The following is a 17,494-nucleotide window of genomic DNA, read 5'->3' as shown; positions in this document are numbered from 1 at the left end:
ATGGGGCACCTTCCTACTTGGTCCCTTGTGGCCCAAGTTGCCTTCCACCTCTTGGCATTTTAAGGCCCATTGATATTTAAATAAATACCTCTAGATCATTTTGTATATTTTTGAACATATCCGAAAACATTGTCCACCTATATATAATTTATCGGTAATACCCAGTATTACCTGATACTCTCTGAAACCCTTTCGGTGACCCCGAAACGCTTCTGGATGCTCTCGGAACTATTCTGAATATTCATGAAACAATTCCACAAATATATTCTCATGACTCCCGTCCTATTAACACTCAGCAGATCGTGATTTCCTTAAATTTGTGACCCTGTAGGTTCGGTAACCCATAGACATGAACGAAACCGTTAGTTCAATGACCGATAGCGGGATCGTGGACGTCCGTATCGATCCCTATGAGCGCACGAATGATATTCATGTGAACATTTGGTTATCATGTGATGTTCCCTTTGCTTCATGATACTTCACAAAACCCTGGATGCATCAGTATCCTCCTGGTCATCACTATTCTCATTATACCGAAATCCTAGTTACTGGGTTTATTCTTCTTTCTCCTTATTGTGTTCCGGTATCCCCATGAGGAAGTCACGTATGTCTGGCCAGATGATGATTGCCATCACACCGATATGTCCCTAAGAATATCTCTCCATTGTCGGAGGAGCAAATCCCACTCTCAAGCTATCCGGTCACTTGGCAAACTTTCCAATGTACTTGCAAGTTGTCGTTATGATCACCATGTTACATGTGACGTTTGAGAAACCCCAAAGCCCATCGTACGGTAAGTAGTGACCATGATACTCTCAAGATCTAAGGAGCAAATTTCACAAGTTAACACTATGTGTTATTACATTGAATGCAGACGATATCAACTCAATTCATAACAAACAAGATTTGGTCGATTCAATATGAATGTTCTTCTAACGTCATAATCTCAGTATTGTTTTAGGATCATCGTTACACTTAACGATATCTTAAGATCCGGAAAACTTGATCACCAACAACATTTGAGCTAGTCTGAGAGGCAAGACTAGAACTTATTATTTAACCGTTTATCATTCCACATGTGCCTATGAGTTTTCCACTGAATCGCATATTCCAGGATCACAACAGTTATAGCATGAAATATAAACGCTTAATTGTGAATATGGAAATATAATAATACAAATATTATTGTCTCTAGGGCATATTTCCAACACTTGCAACTCGGCATCTGATTGCAAAAATGTATATTGAAAAGATTGAATAAATGTCATTTATTTTTTGTAATTAATGTTTCAGAATTATTTTTATTACTCCCTCTGTAAACAAAATATAAGAGCATTAAGATCACTGTATAAAGTGATCTAAACGCTCTTATATTTCCTTACAGAGGGAGTACTTATTAGCAACATAATTACAACTATCTATATAACAAATAAATCAATTTCACACATTCAAAAATGTATCAATGTCTTTAAAAATGAATTGTATCAATGTCTAATATATTGTGAATTGTGAAATGAGTGGGGGTAAATAGGAGTAAAAATCCTCATAAAATTAAAATAATTACTTAATACTCTCGACACATTAAATAAAGATGCCCTCACAAATGCTAGTTTCACTTAAAAGAAACACAAATACTACGGAAAAAAGAAGAGAGATAAACTAAAAGATCTCACAGGGAAACAAAACATCTAACTATTAGTTGGGTCAGTTTTTATGTAGTAGTCATTCTACATAACATAATCCGACCACTTCTATGATTGAATCATAAATTAAAGATATATGAATTTATACATACAAAACATGTTGGCTCAATCCAAACAACCAATTGGTCAGCTTGGTATCCAAATTTTGAATTGTGTATATATCCAATATAAAATATGATTAACTAGTCATCTCACATAAAAACCAAAATATGATTTAAAAGTAGTCCTCCAACTTTGTATACTTCTGGGTGTATTCGTCGAAACTAACTGGCATATTGATCTGAGATCAAAGCAAAAGACCATGTGCCTCTCCTTGGAAATTGTTAACTTGTTCACCAATGTAATATCATGTACAAATCATCAAGGAGATCACATGCAGACAATCAGATCACCGTCTTGCAATCTGAACTTGCATGTCATGTACAAACAGTACATCACGCTATCGATGTCGTGTTCTTGCGAACTTCCAAATAATATCATATAGAAAAGACACATTATTGTTGATCTCATGTGTGTGCAAAATAGCATGTACCTAAGTGAGTCCAAAAAATAAAGATTATTATAGCCGTTTCCCACACATTTATGCACAATCCATGCTAGTTAAGAAAAGTTATACATTATATTACAACCTTAAAATTGTGTTCTGATTCTCATGTTGTTAAAATGATGTTGTTTCAATTCCAAGTACGGAGTATGCATTGTTTGCAATTACACTATTTAACCCCAAGAGCTGGAATGACATATATGGTCATCAAACAACCATAAAACTAGTGATGTGCATGATCCAAGAAGAATTCGTATATAACGTCCACCTTATACACTATGTGTTGGTATATCTAAGATTAGACAATCATACCTTCAAGAAACATCCATCAGGATATTTGTTAGTACACTCCATAGCTAGCTCTGAAATATTCGGGATATTAAAACTATTGTGAAAACATAAAAATATACTATAATACATCTAAGTAGCCAAAGGATCACTCGTGAGGACTTGCGATTTTATCCTTTCATTTTTATGCACACATGTAGAAGAGGTATGGTATAAGTAAGAATTTTAACCATGGAAAGATGACAAGCTCTTGAACAAATTTCTAAGCAGGAAATAAGCGTTTGGCATAGCTATTGGTTCAACTTAGCTCAAATTTATATTTGCAATGACAAAGGACATTAAAATTATATATGGATCAATATTATATATTGAAAAACACGGTTGATTTTCTATTGGATTTTTAATATCGTAGTTAAAATAATGAGTCAGAAAGAAGTAAAAAATTCAGCAGAGATTTGTAAAATTATTTATATAGTACTATATCTCATATATGTGTGGTCGGAATCAGTGGCAGAGTTAGGAATTGGTTATAGGGTAGGACAAGTCACATGATATATTTTGTAGCCAGTGCATCAACAATAGTTATCATAGTCAGTGGCGGTGCCAGAAATCATGTGTAGCCACAACAAAGTTGTGTAGTCAAATATACATATTTTTATGTTTTTTACATGATTTATACTTGATGTATTACGTTTTTGCCAAAGAGTTGTGTAGTCAAGTGACTACACAGCCTAGACGTGGCTTCGCCACTGATCATAGTGTGATAGTAATGTGTGGCTTGAAAGCTGTAAAGTGCAACTATATTGGTATTACGCTAGATTTGACTCGAGATAAGGAACCGTTATTAATTTTAACAGAAAAATAGATGCTAATTTCATTTCATAACAACAAGTGTCAAAATTAACATTATAGATCACACAATCAGAAAGCAATATAAATTACTGTAGAATTTTGGGTCGAGAGAAGTTAATTAATCTTAGATTAGTGTGTGATACAATTGAAAAATGACCAATATAACTACAATCATATCGGACTACTCCCAATCATCACACATGTAGTACTGCTGATCTACTAGTTTCACATGATTTGACCAAACCATATATATAGCCATATAGGGCAGTACTGCATAGGAGAATTAATAGATATAGATAGTATTGTTTACTTTGGCTAGTTGGTTGAAAAATAAAAATTGACAAGCGTTGGATCGCCCACTCCGATGCTCGCGTTGCTGACTCGCCGTAGAATGAAGTTTAATCTGATCTAGGGAGGAACTACAAAGAGGGCAGCAGGCAACAAAATGGAAGGCACTAATCTCATCCTTAACCACTGCGAGGCTAATCCCATTTGTAATCACCATGAGGGGCGGTTAAAACCAGGATGTAGGAACAGAGGAGGTTAGTGGGCTTTTCTTTCAAACTTTATGTGTAATAAACTTCTACATTTAAGTCAAGTGGAGCCAATCATATGTGATACGTCGCTACTTGTACTGAAATATCTCGATCATTGGGGGTTGGGGTCCAGGCCTCTACTCGCCCCCTTGTCTCCGCCACTGGGCGGAATTGTTGTAGTAAACGTAGTGCGTGGCCAATTTTTTAGTTTTTGTTTTATTACAAAAATCATGCCATAAATCCCATCTTTCTAGTAAGGGTTGTTTTTACCGCATATGCATCGTAAACCGACTCATGGGACAGCATGGTGTAACAACCAGATCACGTGTGATGCCGGCAGGGTTTTAGTACATGCACTCACGGTTTGATTAATGGGATGGCGTGAGTACTTTGGAGCATGATGTGTGTTAGCTCATTCATGTAACAAATCACTATCTGTAAACTCGGAATAAAAGGAATCAAAAAACAAAAAAGACTTCGCGAGTTTATGTGGCACAAAATATTATTTTCTTCTTCTAGAATCCAAAAGGCTTGCGGATCATGTAGTAAAGAAGAAGAGGGGCAAAGAAGCCCAAGCACATTGTGGGTACAAGTACAATCCTCACCCACAACCCCACCCTAGTCCACCTAGTTATTGTTGCTACATTTCCCTAACCCGCAAAACTGCCATGACATAACCATCCATGCTAATCAGACAAGCTCGATGCCAAGGGTTCCACTCTTGCTCCACCCTGAATAAAATCTCAGCCGCTGAATGACTTTGTTGGTCGAAAATATTCTTGTGTTCAATGTTTGCTCGTAAATCTCTTAAGTTTCCAAGTGATAGAGTGAGTTAATAAGATCCCGACTAACATGAACCGTTCATTATTAGAGACATGACATGCACTTTTCATTCATATAGCTATCATATGTAGACATGATCTTTAGAACAACAATCTTTTCCATATGATCTATCACACGCCGGTTTAGGTCTGAGATGACGTTTGGGATACCAACAACCCATATGCACATGAATACCATCACTTGCTCTAAAACAAAAGAGAACTTAAAATCTTACTCTACGTTGACGGGAGAGAAAATAAATATATAGACATCTGCATCGCGAGATTCAAGTGGTGCTTCGAGTGAAGGATGTGGATGAAGACCATCAATTTTATCATTTTACAGGAATGAAGATTTCGAGATTCAAATCTAAAAGACATACAAATTAAATTTGCATGTTATATAAAAGGTTTGTCAATGTGTTTTCTTGACTTGGCCATTGTGACCCCCATAAAGGACTCTTGAGAAATAGTCAAATTAAAACAGCAGTGACATTGCATGCAAACGCACCTTAGCTATGTTGGTAATGCTATTAACAAACAAAAATTTGTATTATGAAATTATATTTCACGATGAATCCAGTGATAGTATTACACCTTACTCATTAGAGAACTTTAGGCTCCTAACAGCGCCTGCTGCCGCTCATACGCAAAGGGCATCTAGCCCCTAGTTTGCTGTGTCTTCCACCAGTGCTGGTCTGCCTCGTCTCCTGTGGGGTTAGGTCCATGCATGGAGGCGAGATGGATCCCAGCCCTTGTCGGTGGGAGGGCTCTGTTTTTTATGTATCTTTGAGTTTTGTTAGGGTTTGTGTTCTGCTTAGAGAGGCAAGGCGATGGTGACTCTTTGAAGATGGAATTAAGGTTCTCCCCGCCTAGGCCCTATCTCGGCGATGCTTCTAGCGTCGTCGGATGGCGTGTGGAGGTTTATCTTCGGCGGATCTATGTGGATCCGGTCTTTGCTCGTTTGTATTTGTGTGTACTAGTTGGATCCTTCTCATCTATGATTTTCTTCCTGTTGTGGTGCACTTTTCTTGTAGGGTTTTAGCATGATGACTTCCCGATCGTCTACTATAACAAGGTTTGTCCTGCTCCAGTGAGGGACGGGAGATCACCTCGGCACGCCTTCGACTTACTTCAGTTCTTGTAGTCGTTGCTAGGTGGTCTATGGATCTGAATGTAATTCTTACTTCTGGTATTCTTTGTACTGGCTTGACAGTTGATGAATAGATCGGAATTTCCCCCAAAAAATAGAGAACTTTGATCACATGCTTTTTTAACACCATCATCTACTTACATACAGAGATACTAATAAGTAGTGGAAAATAGGATAGAGGGTATTGGACTGTCGGCATTTGGGAGGGGTGAACTAATAAGATGGTGGTTTCAAAGAAAGATACACCACTGTTCAACTTGTAAGTATTAGCGGGTGGTTTCTCTAGCCTACTCTTCTCGCCTGCTCTAGAGGAGAATTCTCAGCATAATTTGTCGTTAATGCTTGGATGGTGAAAGTTGAACTGAAAGGTCATTTGACATTCTCGCCTTTCCTTGCTTCTCTCCTTCCCACCATATATACTGAGAGGCCATGACCATTGCTTCTTGCAAACTGAGTTGCCTTAACACCGACGACTTTCTGTGTGGCCATCGCGAGATTTATTCCAAAATGACATAGCCCTATCCACTGCCAAAGCTTGGTCAATGACTATATCAAGGCCAAGTGCCTTTCAAACATGCCCAGAACAACAAATAGGACATTATGGTGAGCCTTTAATGTGCCTGGAAGCAAGAATTGACATACCGGGAACAAAACCATTGAGAGCTCGCCAGATGTTATCTTACTAGGAACTTCCAACTTCCACACAGCCGACCAAACAGGATTAAGATTTGAGGTACTTCAGTGCTAATAATATTTAAAATGAACTGGTGTTCCCATTCTGAGTTGTAGGCGGACCCAACAAAAAAGAGTGTGATTTGGTTTTATGTCATGCTACAAAATCCTTGTTAAGGTTCACTGATAAAGGAATTCATAATTCTTTCTACATCAATTGGAAGGAGAGTGCTCCTGGCAAGTTCCACATCACAGGCTTGTGTACTGGGATCAATCAACTCATTCACCGTTCTTAGTAGCACGTTCCCTTTGTTGTGTGGATCATCCTTGTTGGACTAGAAGGAACCCATTAGTGCTCCCAGATATTTATTTTCTCACCGGAACCAACTCTCCAAATGTGGCCTCTCTTGAACGTTTGCAAACGAGCGAAGATACTCTTCCAGGTAAAAATGATCCCTTTTTTGTTCATTCCTTAAAAATATTTCTCCCAGGAAAATATTTTGCTCTGAAGACAGTAGCACAAAGTGTCCAGATGGGTTATCATTCACCAACTTTGTTTGGCTAGCATAGCTAAGTTAAAAGCATGGAGGTCCTTGAACCCCATACATCCTTTATCTTTTGGAAGTCACATCCTCCACCAAGCTAGTCAGTGCAATTTCTTCTCTTCCTCTGTGTCCCCCTATCAAAAAGCCGCCATTGCATCTGTGATTTCTTTACATAATTTATTTGGAATTTTAAAAACAGCCATGTCATAAACTGGGATAGATTAGATAATTGCTTTCAAAAGAATTTCCTTTCCTCTTAAAGGACCCAACTTTTCCTTCAAACCTTTAAGTCGATTCACAACTCTTTCAACGAGATGGGAGAAACTATCACTACTCTCTAAACCCACCATAGATGGAAGACCAAGATATGTGTCAGAGATAGCTTCTGTCAGTTCCACGCAAATCTGAGCTTTAACATCCACATTCACATTTGGGCTAAGAAAGAAAAAAAACACTTCCCTTCAATCACCATTTTTTTCCTTCTTTTTTTTTTTGAAAAGGGGAGATTCCCCGACCTCTGCATCAGAACGATGCATACGGCCATCTTATTAAAACAAATAAATATGTTCCAATATGGTCTTAAAGTCTCCAAAAGAAAATAAAAAATAGCTCACACAGAGCCAAAAGGGCTAGAAGACAAACTAGCCAAATAAGGGACGCCACAACCAGCTAGGCAAAAGAGAGATAGGTAAACTAATTGCTTATCCTATTACATGACCGCCATCCAAACCGGTTGAAGATATCCCGAGCTACCATCTCCCAGCGGATAGATCCAGTAACCAAACGCTCCCTGGCCTCCGTCAGAGTGAGTAGAGACCACGAACGGATCAACGCCGTGGCGCTGAAAATAACCTGCAAAAAATGATTGTGTGTTGTCCTGTTAAAAACCAAATCATTTCTGCAATTCCAGAGCACCCACAAAAAAGGCACAGACTCCGACACAAATATGTCTCGCGAACTCGGGCTCTATCCCGTTAAGCCACGTTCCAAATAACGTGTTGACAGAACTCGGTGGAGTAATATTGAAAGCAATATGGACCGTTTGCCATAAAACTTTGGCTAGCGGGCAATCAAGAAACAGGTGTTTGATCGTCTCATCCCGATCACAGAAACTACACCTAGTAGGTCCTGTCCAATTACGCTTTGTCAAGTTATCCTTAGTTAAAATAACTTGTTTATGGAGAAACCACATAAACACTTTAATTTTCAAAGGGACTTTGACAGCCCAAACATGTTTGGAACTAGGAATCGAGCTTGAATTGATAACATCAACATACATTGATTTAACTGTAAATACTCCAGACCTAGTAAGCTTCCAGTGTAATTCATCGGGTTGTTGGAAAGCTGAACCTCCATCAGTCTACTTACTAGACGGAGCCAATCTTCCCAACGATTGCCCACTAGCGCCCTTCTGAACTGAATATTAAGGGGGGTAGATTGAAGTACCGTTGCAACAAAAACCTCACGTCGTTGAACAATACGATACAAAGACGGGTATTGAATGCCTAAGGGTGTCTCTCCGAGCCAAGTATCCTCCCAGAAACGCGTACTAGCACCGTTACCAACAATAAACTTTGTCCTATTAAACAAGGATAGTTTGACTTTCATAAGGCCTTTCCAAAAAGGTGAGTCAGTCGGTCTTACTGTCACCTGAGACAAAGTTTTGGTTTGAAGATACTTGCTACGAAGAATTTGTGCCCAAGTGGCATCAATCCCACTAGATAACTTCCACAGCCATTTGCTGAGAAGACATATGTTCTTAACTTCAAGATTCTCAATACCAAGACCCCCTTTGTCTTTCGGTCTACAAATGATATCACATTTGGCTAAACGGTATTTTCTTTTTAGTTCATCACCCTGCCAAAAGAATCGTGAGCGATAAAAGTCCAGTCGTTTCCTAACTCCAACTTGGACTTCGAAGAACGACAAAAGAAACATAGGAATACTCATGAGAACCGAATTTATCAGAATTAATCGGCCTCCATATGACATGAGCTTGCCCTTCCAGCAGCTCAGTTTCTTTTCAAATCGGTCTTCAAGGCACTTCCATTCTCTGTTTGTCAGCTTACGATGGTGGATTGGTATTCCTAAGTAAGTGAAAGGTAAAGCCCCCAAATCACACCCAAACAATTGCCTATATGCCTCTTGTTCGTCATTTGCTCTACCAAAGCAGAACAACTCGCTTTTGTGAAAGTTAATCTTTAACCTGGTAAATTGTTCAAATAAGCATAACACCAGCTTCATATTTCTTGCTTTGGCCAAGTCATGCTCCATAAAGATGATTGTATCATCGGCGTACTGAAGGATGGACACACCTCCGTCAACGAGATGAGATACCAGGCCACCCACTTGACCAGCCTCCTTAGCCCTTCCTATCATAATTGCCAACATATCAACGACAATGTTGAACAGGATAGGGGACATCGGATCTCCTTGTCTCAGGCCCTTATGTGTCTGGAAATAATGACCTATCTCGTCATTCACTTTAATTCCAACACTCCCTTTTTGCGTATAAGATTCAACCTGGCGGCACCAGACTTCATCAAAACCTTTCATACGCAATGCCTGTTGTAGGAATGGCCCTTTTACTTTATCATACGCTTTCTCGAAATCCACCTTAAAAACGACTCCATCCAATTTTTTGGAGTGAATTTCATGGAGCGTTTCATGAAGAACCACCACCCCTTCTAGGATGTTTCTATCCGGCATGAAAGTAGTTTGGGAATGCTGCACCACAGAATGCACAATCTGTGTGAGCCGATTAGTCCCAACCTTGGTGAAAATTTTGAAACTAACATTGAGAAGGCAGATCGGCCTGAACTGCTCGATTCTCACAGCATCCATTTTCTTAGGAAGCAGTGTTATTGTTCCAAAATTTATGTGAAATAACTGAAGTTGTCCAGAGAAAAGATCATGGAACATTGGTATCAAATCCCCCTTAATAATATGCCAACACTTTTTGTAAAACTCCGCCGGGAATCCATCGGGCCCGGGAGCCTTATTGTTTTTCATCTGCGCTATAGCATCAAACACCTCCTTCTCAGAGAACGGGGCAACCAGAATATCATTATCATTAGCAGTTAGTTGAGGCACTTCCTCAATCCTGGACTCATCAAGGGACAGACAACTATCCTTCGGAGGTCCAAATAACTGCTTATAATACTCAGTGATGTAAATTTTCAGGTTGTCATGCCCTACAATGGTTCCTTCATCTTGTTCAAGCTGAAAGAACCTCTTCTTTCTGTGCTTTCCATTAGCAATCAAGTGGAAGAATTGAGTGTTTGCGTCCCCCTGGACCACTTTCCGAACCTTATCCCGCAACACCCACTTCAATTCTTCTTTGCGGAGAAGTTCTTTCAACCTCATCTCCGCATCCAGCTTATCCTGGAGCTCTACTGCTTGCAAGATCATGGATTCGGCTTTTATATCTAGGGTCTGAATCAGAAAGAGGAGCCTTTCCTTTTCAACCTTATAGACCCAACTAAGGTGTTTAGCCCATCCCCGTAGGAAACTTCTCAAATGCCTAATCTTATTCTGCCAACGCTCGACAGAAGTCGCACCTCCTGCATCCTTAGCCCATTCCTTAGCAATCAGATCCAAGGAACCTTCTCGTTCAAACCATGCCAGCTCGAAAGAAAAGGTGTTTTTGTTTCCCACGTGGTTTGGCTCTCCTGAGTCCACGAATAAAGGTGTGTGATCCGATATACCGCGCGAGAGAGCCTGAACCGTTACGAGAGGGAACTTCTGTTCCCACTGGACACTCGCGAGGACTCGATCAAGCTTCTCATACGTCGGATTTGGCAAAGCATTAGCCCAGATAAATTTTCTACCGGAAAGCTCTATCTCTCTCAGATCCAAGCTTTCAATAATGGTATTGAACATAAACGACCATCTGTCATCAAAATTATCATTATTCTTTTCGTCTCTCCTCCTAATGATGTTGAAGTCACCCCCAACTAAAATTGGGAGCTGCTCGGATCCGCAGATTCGGACAAGGTCTGCCAAAAACTCTGGTTTAAGCTCGGGTTGTGCGGCACCATAAACCGCCACCAGAGCCCAGTTAAACCCATCAGCTTTGGACCTGACCCGAAACTTAACCGCAAAGTCACCCATCACTACACTTCAGACTTCCAGAGAATCGCATCTCACTCCAAGCAAGATCCCACCCGATCTTCCTCGCGGAGGAAGGCAATGCCAATCAAAATCGACACCACCCGATAAAGTGTTGAGAAACTGCAGCGCAAAATTATCCCTACCAGTTTCTGATAGAGCAAATCTAATCTATTCTCAAGAGACGCCTCAGCAAGAAACCTTCTTTTAGCCAAGTCCTTCAGACCTCTGCTATTCCAAAAGATTCCTCTCATATTTCATCATGAGATTTTTTGGTAGTCCGAATCCTAGCACTCCTATGAACCGCAGAATCAGGATAAATCTTCCGCTTCCACTTATGTTTGGGTTTACTTTGGTCCTCCATCCGGTCCTCATAACCGGACTCAGTGGGTCTAGCAACTGCATCCTCTAGATTTACATCCTCCTCCTTAGACTCAGAATGGATGGTGCAAGATCCGCACAAAAGTTGTCGAGCACCCTGACCCCCAACGCATCAATCTCTGCATCATTCATGGGTTTTACCGCTGCTAGGTTTAGAATGGTTTCTAAGGCGCGTTCCGCTTCCAAATCTAGGAGATCATTAACTGAGTTGGAACTTTCACTATTATTAATCCCTAGCGAAACTCCTAATTGGTTTGCATTATTTATAATCTCTTCACTAGAAAAATGCAAGATAGAATTAGACACGTTGACAGACATACCAGTAGTGACCTCAATGTCACGAAGCTTGGCCGTCCTCATAGCGCACCTCTGCTGCATGTCATCAACCTCCGGGTGCTCCTGGATACGAGAACTCATTCGTCGCCCCGCAGAGACTGGGTCAGGGATCCCACCAAAGGCAATGACCTCCTCCCGAGAGTTACCTCGCGTTGATGGGTCAGCCAAAGATAGCTGCGGTGGGCTCCCATGCCCCATGGACGAGTGTCCGAAACCGAGGCCCTGAGCCACCGGACAGCCAGGAGAGGGAAGCGCGGGCGTCGCCTGCCCTGGCACTCCCCCCACCCCAACCCTCTGGCCAGAGGGCGCAACCATCCTGCCTGCCGAAGGAGAAGGGGGGTCGAGGCCACCTACCTCAGACCCTCACCCTGCGCCACAGGAGATGTGGCCGCTCTAGCCGCCACCGGAGAAGAGGGAACCGAGGCCACCTGCCCTGGTCCGCCTCCCCCCTGGCCGGCCATCATCGGCGGCGCCGGTGCCAGGATAAGAGGAGAAGAAGTCGAGGCCACCTGCCCCGAACTTCCCCCCTCAGACACAACCTCCTAAGCAAGCATCGTCTCCCGGAACGCGACCACTGGGAGAGCGTGGGAAAGAGAAGCCACCTGAGGCTCCACCTCCCCTCCCCCATCCAAGGTCGTCGCCGAGGGCGTCCTCACCAAGCCTCCAACCAAGGGACTATCAGCAGTATCAAACTCCAAAACTGGAAGCGTGCACTCAAACACATCATTAGTTTCCACCCGGTCGCTCCATAGTCTGGGAGGGGCAGAAGCTGGCTCAAAAGACCCAAACCGCAGTGAACTCATAGGCACCGAGGAAGCAGGTGCCGGCTCTATACCCCGGGCCCATCCCCGGGCAACTGAGCAACAGGCTCCGATCCGTTGGACATCTCTCGTCCAGCTTCATCAGTCGGTGCCCCTTTATCACCCGCGCTGTCATCCCCCTCGTACATATCCACATCAGTCCCATTAATCGCCTAAGCAAACAAATCTGCATCCTCAAACTCAATCTCGAGAGGAAACACCTCTCCCCTGTAAGTCCAGTTGACCACATCAGGGACGAACTCAATGTCCAGAACGTTTACTAGAAGTCGGGCCACCCCATGAGCATGGGTAAAGGCCATATCCACTTTCACAGTTTTTCCAACCATAATGCCCAAACTAGCCACAACTCGAGCATCCTGCATTGGCTCAGAGGGAGCCCCGGAAAACCGTAACCAAACCAGAGTAAGGGGTTTGCCCTTAGGCTCCCCCTTCTTCCACTCGTGAAATTCCAAAATGCATTTAGTGCCAGGAACTCTGCACAAACCAAAGCTCAGCAATCCCTACAAATCATCCACAGTTGGGAAGTCAACCTTGAACACATTGGCCTCAACATTGACAAGCTCCCACTGGAAATCACCTGGAGCCAGTTCCTGAAGCCTCTGGACGATCTGAGCCTCAGAAACCTCTCCCTGGGTAGCTTTCACGATCCCAGTAGTCAAACTCTGCGTCTCCACCGAAATCTCTCTCGCAGTCGGGGACTCGAAGAACATCAATTCAGCATAATATATTCCATACATAGTAAGAGCCGGGACCTGATCACGCAGAAACGGGCAATCCCCCGTGGCATATGCTGGCTTACCACACGTATCGCACAGCTCCGCCACGCACTCAGCAATAAAGTGAGCCTTCTCACCACATCGATAACATAACATCTTCTCCTTCTTACGCGCCCACTTGGACGCTCTGTCTGAATTAGTCATGTCGCCCGCCTCAGCTGTAACCCCAGTCCCAGGAACTTCTGCATTGACCAGTGCCATGACGACCTTCAATCACCAATTGACCAGAACTTATACGGTATTCATCTAATACATGTCTCAATGAGGTTGCATTATTCATATCTGTTTTCATAAGGATTAGGGAATCATCAGAAAATAGACCGATGGTGCATTCCGCACGCCAAACACCTTCAATGCCACGAACCTCCTTTTTATGAACATAAACACTAGATAATCCGTCCACACACATAAGAAATAAATAAGGTGACAAGTCATGATTGTTTTTATCAGTTCAGGCAAAAAACCGTCACGTCGATGTAACGAGAGTTACGTACACGTTGCAACACCACGGAAGCCCTGGCTAACTCGTGATGAGGCCTCAATGCACCCAAAAAGGCAAAATACATTGCCATCTGGGCCTTAGCGCTTTAATACCTCCTTTAAAGGGCTGGCTAGAGGGCTTGTCTGTTGTGCCATTGGTGGTGGATTCCACTTCCTGCCTCCCCGCCTCGTGCAAGTTCCAGGGCCATGCTTGCATGCACACACATTGGTGCGCAATGCGCAATCGCGTCTAGAGCACAAATTATATCGACGGATTCCTGCTGTCTCCTCATTCCTGTAAGTAGGTGAGTCGTCGACTGGGGAAGCAAGCTCAGGTGCCGCTCTGTTGCCGGTCAACTGTCGCCGGACGTAGCTCATGACGACGGAGAAGGGGTCGTCGGCGTTGCTCAGCAAGCCGTGTATCCTCATCATATGTACTGTACTAGGAGTAAATATGTTGTGTAGTTCAAAGAAAAGAGAAGCGGGATGTAGATTAACAATCAACTGCAACACGTGCTACTATAACTTTGTGAGGTGAGAGTGTAGGATGACCATAGTAGTATATATTCATGGCCAACTATTATAGATGTCGGCTATAAGTTGACTATAAATGACATGACAACAACATATAACCAACAACACGGGCTATACTATTAACCATGATTAGGGTCTTTTTATTGTTGAACCATGTCAAGAGTTTTGTAGTGTATTTTATGCTTGTTAAAGCTATGTGCACTATAATTATGTAGAGGTCAGGTTTGTGCTCACGGATGTATCATCTTGGTGCAGAGGCTTTGAGTGAATAAAACACTCTTTATCGGAAAAAAGATGAAAGCAGACACACAGTGAGGGTATCAGGTGTATGTTAATATCAGGTGATCGACATTAAAAGAAGCACGTCTCTAGTCTTCTCCTTTCATTTCTCTTGTTTCTCCTTTCGTGAAAATCAGTACTCGTGCACTCATGATCCTGAGTGGCCGCTGAATGCTTTCTCATGTGACTCATATCGTGATTTTTTTGGAGAAGGGGGATCACCCCGGGCCTCTGCATCTGAGAAATGCATGCAACCATATTATTAAAAAGTGTCAACAAAAGACAAACTCTGCAATCTAGTACAGCTCGTAAAGGGAGCCAAAAGAGAAACAAAATAACGAAAGAAAATAAAGCCGCAACCGGCATATAAACAGGAAAAGATGACTAAACACCTATCCTATTATGGGTCACCGTCCAAACCGGTTGGAGATACCCCACGCTACCATCTACCAACAGTTGCACCCAGTAGTCAAATGCTCCCTGGAGTCCGTAGAAGTGAGTAACGACTACATACAGATCCATGTCGTAGCTCTGAAAATAACCTGCAAGAAATTCAAAATATTTTGTCTGTTAAAGATCATATCATTCATGCAGTTCCATATAGCCCAAAGTAATGCACATATTCCTATCCAAATACGTGCCGCAATGACTGATTCCACTCCGGTTAGCCACGTCCCAAATAACGTGTCAATGCTTCTGGAGGATTTATATTAAATGCTATATGAATGGTGCGCCAAAGAAGCTTCGCGAGAGGGAAATCAATGAAAAGGTGTTGTATTGTTTCATCTTGGTCATAAAAACAACAACGTGCACTGCCTACCCATCTTCGCCTAAGCAAATTATCTTTGGTAAGGATCATTTGCTTGTGGACAAACCACATGAAGATTTTAATTCGCAAGGAACCTTAATTTTCCAAATATGAATGGATCTTGGGATTGGGTCAGAATTGATTAGATCCAAGTACATAGATTTAACCGTAAACACCCCGCTTCCAGTTAACTTTCAATCGAAAGAATCAGGCTGGTCAGAGAGTTGAGCATTTATCAACCTCTGCACAAGGTGTAGCCAGTGATAACAGAATTTCAGCATTAGATGCATAATTCTGGTCAAATAACTTCACCAGGAAAGAGATGCATCCATCTTTCCTTCACTTGGCCAGACAACTTTTCTCATCTATCTGCTCCAATTACACTACTTACAGCAGCCACTCTAATATATCGTGTATTGTGAAATGAATTGGGTAAGACGTAAAAGGAGTAAAAATTTCACATAAAACCAAAAATAGATACTTATTAATACTTTTGACACACTAAATGATGATGCCCTCACATTTGGGAGGGCATGGTGCTAGGTTTCACATAAAAACACAATATTACATAAGAGAGAAGAGAGACAAGCTAAAACTCACATCAATCTATGGCTGTCATCGTGAGATTCTGATGACACTGTAGGTCCTGGCACACACCAATATTGTAGTATCAGTGGAGAGGGTACGATGGAACAAGCCAGAGTGTGGCTGGATAAAGATTAATACTAATGGGGCAACAGATGGGGATCGTCGGATAGGTGGTGCAGGTTTTATCTCGAGGGATGAAACTGGTGCTTTTATCGAGGTGCAAGATACAAACACATCATCAATCCAATGTCGATTGAGATGTTGGCATGCGGGGATGCAGTATGCTTTGCGCAGGAGAAGGGTTATCAATAGGTGCATTTGGAGATAGATTGTGAAGAAACCCGACAACTCTAGGATTCTGTCTCGGATAGATCATCTGTTTGCCATCTTCTATGGAAGATGAGAGAGGTAGTGAATTCTTTTCAGGGATTTAAGCTTCTTTATGTTAGTATGGAAGCTAATGGGGTAGCTCATTTAGTTTCAAAAGAAGCTTTAAACTTCGAATCTTGTATTATGGATTACAATGTAATCCTGGCTTTTCTGACTTGTGCTTTGCAGGCCGATATGCCTTCGCCGAATGAGTAAAAGATAATAAAACTCACAAGAAAACAAAACATCTGACCATTAGTTGGGTGAGTCTCTATTAATAAATGATGAACCATCGAGAAATTTTAACTTGTGCACCGATGTAACATATAAATCATCGACGAGCTCGGTGTAGATAATCAGATGACCCTCATGCAATATGAACGTGGATATCATTTACAAACAACACATCACGTTATATATCTGACATTTTTGCTAGATAGTACTGTATTTTTCATGTGTGCAAAGAACCGATTCGTGTATTATCGTATTTTCAAAATGCTAAATTGCAATCTTATTCCAAGTGCCTTGTTGAGATCATGCCTCATTTGAGAATGACTAGACTTGACCGTTTCAATTTAGCTTCAAGTTAGTACTAAATAACATCATATACAAAAGAAATGTCTTGTTGCTGATCTCATGTTTTTTTAAATAGCATAATATAACATGTACCTATGTGAGTCCAACAAATAAATATTATTATAATCATTTCCGGCACATTTGTTCACAACCCGTGCTAGTTAAGAAAAAACATGCACAATTTGCAACCTTAAATTATGCTCTTAGAGCATCTCCAGCCGTTCGGCCCCCAGGGCGCAGAAAAACCGCGGCCTGGGGGCGAGCCGGTGCTAGTTCGTCCCCTGGGGCCGGCCTAACTCCCAGTCACGCTCCCAGCCCCCCC

Source organism: Triticum dicoccoides, chromosome 7B (genome assembly GCF_002162155.2).
Source record: "Triticum dicoccoides isolate Atlit2015 ecotype Zavitan chromosome 7B, WEW_v2.0, whole genome shotgun sequence".
In the NCBI taxonomy this organism is placed as follows: domain Eukaryota; kingdom Viridiplantae; phylum Streptophyta; class Magnoliopsida; order Poales; family Poaceae; genus Triticum; species Triticum dicoccoides.
This window is presented reverse-complemented; position numbering follows the sequence as displayed.